The sequence below is a fragment of the Prunus mume genome, linkage group LG2, assembly GCF_029339155.1.
Source record: "Prunus mume cultivar Tortuosa linkage group LG2, ASM2933915v1, whole genome shotgun sequence".
NCBI lineage: Eukaryota > Viridiplantae > Streptophyta > Magnoliopsida > Rosales > Rosaceae > Prunus > Prunus mume.
Window position 1 is genome coordinate 33157822 of NC_142699.1, and position 4228 is coordinate 33162049.

Sequence of the window (4228 nt, forward strand, 5' to 3'; positions counted from 1 at the left end):
GTGGTTCCTGGCGGTATCGCGTCCTCTATCATACTGATGGCTCGCTTTCGCGAGTGACCCGCCTCACAAGTTCTTCAAGGTGTGCTTTCCAAGCAAAGCAAATATTCGATATGTCCGTGCCGCATGGAAGGCACAATACTTCGGGTATCCCTCTTGTCCGGATCTCTTTCAAGGGTGGTGGTCTTTACCCAAGGTTTATCCTTCGCTGGGCTAAAATTTGATGAATAGGGATGGAGAACTTGGTGTAGTTCTCTTTGTAGTGGCATCTTCTTGTGGGCGCAACTTGCGTTGTTTTGTCCCCGCCGCCAAGCCTGCCGCTTTTGGTCTGCCCGCTTGGTTGGTTGATTTTCCCTGCTCGGTGGACTTTTTGCGGCGATTCGATCATCATCCTAGAGCGCGTAGCGCTCGCGGTCGCAAAACCTCTTCCGCAGTCCGCAGTGGGAGTGATAGTCGCCTCTGGTATAAGTCGTGTTCTGCTGGAAGACCTTTCTTAAATATAGAGGATGAGATTTGGTCATCGCACCCTACGATGTTGGCCTTTACTCGCTTTGAACCTCTTGATGTAATCTCGAAGGGTTTCGCGCCTTTTTGCGCATGTTGAGCAGATGATGAGGGTTCTTCTTGATCGTCTGATAAGAAGTGTATTCTTTAGTGTTGCACACACCTTGCACATTAGCGCGTCTTCGGCGTTGTAGAGGATCATAAGGCTCTTGAAATGCTTCAGATGGCTTTCGGGATCAAAATCGCTCTGTTGAAGCATGTAAAAGAGGGCGTTGAGAATCGTTTCGAGGAGCAGCCCGCTCGATTTTGACGATGAAAGGTGATGAGTTTGCTCGGTCAACCTCAACACGCAATGCCTCTTTCAAGTTTCCACCAATCTTTAAGTCTCGAAGTCAGTCATTCACAAGCTTCTCAACGCCTTTCGCACACATGGCTGGTCGGTCACGTCGATGACCTTTATGATTTGAGGCCGAACTGAGTAACTTCCTCGTTGGTTTGCAAGGGTCGACCTTTCTCGGCTTGCCGCTGTCGCGGGCGTGTTGGTGGACTGTGCTTGTGAGGATTTTTTGTAACTTGGCGATGAGAATTGGTTCTTCGAGCGAGTAGCATAGCTCCTTTCTTCACGGTCCTCATTGTGAGGGTTATTAAGTTGACTTCCGGGGGCCTAGCCTTTCGTGAATATTTCTCTGTGAGCGGCAACAGGAGTGCTTTTCTTCACGATCCTCATTGCGATGGTTGTCAGGTTTGACGTCCCTAGGAGCCTAGCCTTTCATGAACATTTCGCGGACCTAAGCGAGCGGTGGATGTTGGATCTTGGGCCCGACCTATCGCACACGCTGTTCCTTAAATTCAATGCGGATAGGAGACTTCGTCTAAGTATGGCTTGTCGATGTTGCGATATGTCGCAAGTGATCACGCTGTTGTGCATCTCCTTGTCCGCTTACTCCTCGCCACCTCCGCTTGGTTTCCATCAAACTATCTCGCTTACTCTGCTCAACCTCCTTGTCTGCTTCACCCTGTTGTCCAAGGCTAAGGTTTTGAGCCAAGTTTATTTGGTTGAGGAGCTGCCTCATCAAACTATTTTGGTCATCCATTCTCTGAGTTAGCTGGTCAACTCTCATATTAAGGTCTTCTTGACTTCGTGGATAGGGAGGAGAGAAATGTGTGGAGCCCAATTGCACACGGGCTAGGGTTTCATTGAATGTGTACGCTGGGAGCATGCGTCGAGCGTGGAGGCAATGGAGGGAATGCCTGAAGTTGCTCCAAGATTGGGCCAAAGTCGCTGGTGGTAGTGAGCCCACCTTGATGAGAGGTTCCACCATGCTCGGCAGCGATGCTATGAAGGTGGCTAGATCCGGCCATAGGACCTTGAGATGGTACGACGACGGTAGAGGCCGGCGCGGTGGTTCCAGTCACACGGGGTGGCTATTGTGGCGCGGCAGCTAAGGCGTTGGAGCCACAATGTCGATCGCGGAATCGTGGGAGGAATAGCTTTGGACCGTCACGGATTGAGCCATCGCGGTGGTTTTGCTCCTCGTGCGCTTGCTTCCAACCATGGTTGTTTGGAAGGCTTCGGTGGATTGGAAAATATGAGGAACGGATTCCTTGAGCACGCGTTAAGTATAACTCGTGCTCTCAATGAAAGCACCAATGTTTGTGCAAATAATCTCACGGGAGATATTCGCTTCTAGATCCTTCAACCTTCGATCTTCCTTCCCTCTTCTCCTCGATTCATGTTAAAAAGACTGGAGTAAATATACCACACCCGAGGGTGTTGGCCAAAGACCCTTCGATGCCTAAGTTAGTTCGAGTATTTGTAGGAAAACAATAGCCATGCAAAGGGTACGGAGTTATATGTATGGTGTGAACCGAGCGGCCGGAGCCATGTGTAGTGACCAGAGCCGTGTGGAGAAAATATGGAGAGTGGAGAGGGAGAGAGAGCTTCGGGTATTTTTCTTGGGTTTAGGAGTAAGTTTAGATGTACCTTGAATGATGAATGAATTCATCTATTTATAGGAGCCTCGGGGCTAGGGTTTCGTAGAGAATATACTGAGTTTATTCTCTACCCAAATTCATTGGGATCGAGTCGGACTTAAATAATATCCGATTTAATGATATTATCTTCTCTTAATTGAAGATAATATCTGAATTAAATGATATTATCTCTTTTTATGAAGATAATATATGAATTAATGATATTATTTTCTATTTATTAGGATAATATCTAAATTAATGGTATTATCTTATTAAATAAAGATTATATCCTATTAATTAAGATATTTATCCCAATTAATTAAGAGTGGTGATTTCCCCACTCCTTTTTCTCCTATTTTATCCACTTACACTCCTTTTTTATAACTAAAAAAGGAGTGTAAGTGGATAAAATAGAGTGAAAATCATTACCCTTAATTAATTGACCAGATAAACTGGTTCAATTAATTAATTTAAGAGATAATCTTCTTTTCCACGTGGTGTTCCTTGATTGGAGACGAAAATATATGCTCCCACAATGGTTATTTCTCGTGATGTTCAATTTGTTGAAACAGAAGCTTTCTTTAGGGAGAAATCAGGGGCTAAGTCTCAGGGGGAGAGTCCATTTGATCAAGTTCCTTTACCAATTGTTGACACAACTGAAGCATGTTATCCATCAAATACCGATGGAGATGGTGTTGATTCGAGAAATTCTCTCTCACATAATTTGGCTAGGGACAATGATATTTCACCTCAAAATGAGGAATCTGATTTTAATGGTGAACATTCTCATGCTATTGATGATTCAATAATTTCTTCCAATGGCACATTACGAAGATCATGCAGAATAAAAAAACAAGCCGACCAATCATGCAGAATAAAAAACAAGCCGACCAAGTTTCAAGATTTTGTCACCTATCACACATCTAGGTGCCCAATTCAGAGGTACATATCTTATGAAAAAGTGTCTAGATCACATTCAGCCTTTTTAAGCAAGATCTCGAAGATATCGGAACCTACATGCTTGTTAAGAATCGAAATACAAATAACAGAGTGCAACAGTTTTGGGAATAACTTTAGTCTTATTGAACAATCTAGGCTTATAAATAGCCTTTTACAAACTTAACAAAAAGAGAAAAACTAGCCCACTTTTTACAACAACGTGATAAGTGCAACTAAACAAGTACCTAAAAACTAGGATTTATTCAAACTGAATACCAAACCTTATCTGAATCCCTAACAGAAACCTAAACTTTCTTTTCATTCCCTCCCTTAAACTAGTTCCCAACTGCAACTAGTTTAATTCAGAACAGCAAACTCGGTGACTTCGAAACCTCTGAAACGCATCCAATGTGCAAGGCTTTGTCATCACGTCTACCAGTTGATCTTGTGTTCCATAATAAACCAACTCAACTGTTCCTTCTCGTGTGAGATAACGAAGGAAATGGAAACGCACGTCAATGTGCTTGCTTCGACCATGTAACATAGGGTTTTTTGATAGTTTAATTGTAGAACTATTATCACAAAAAATTGTAGTACACTTACGTTCCTCCAGACTCAGTTTCTCAAGTATCCTGTTCATCCAAATAGCTTGGCTAGCACAAGCAGCTGCAGCCACGAACTCTACTGGTGGTTGAAAGTGTGACTATAGGTTGTTTTCTGGAAGACCAGGCAACAACTCTAGATCCCAACATGAAGACATAGCCTGATGTGCTTTTCCTGTCTTCTAGATCTCCTACATAATTGCTATCTGTAT

General features: G+C 43.7%; 1 pseudogene; it reads right to left on the reverse strand.

The window, feature by feature from the left end:
* Positions 1-3846: 3846 nt before the first annotated feature.
* Positions 3847-4228, reverse strand: part of LOC148920096 (secreted RxLR effector protein 161-like) — a 674-nt pseudogene continuing 292 nt past the window's right edge.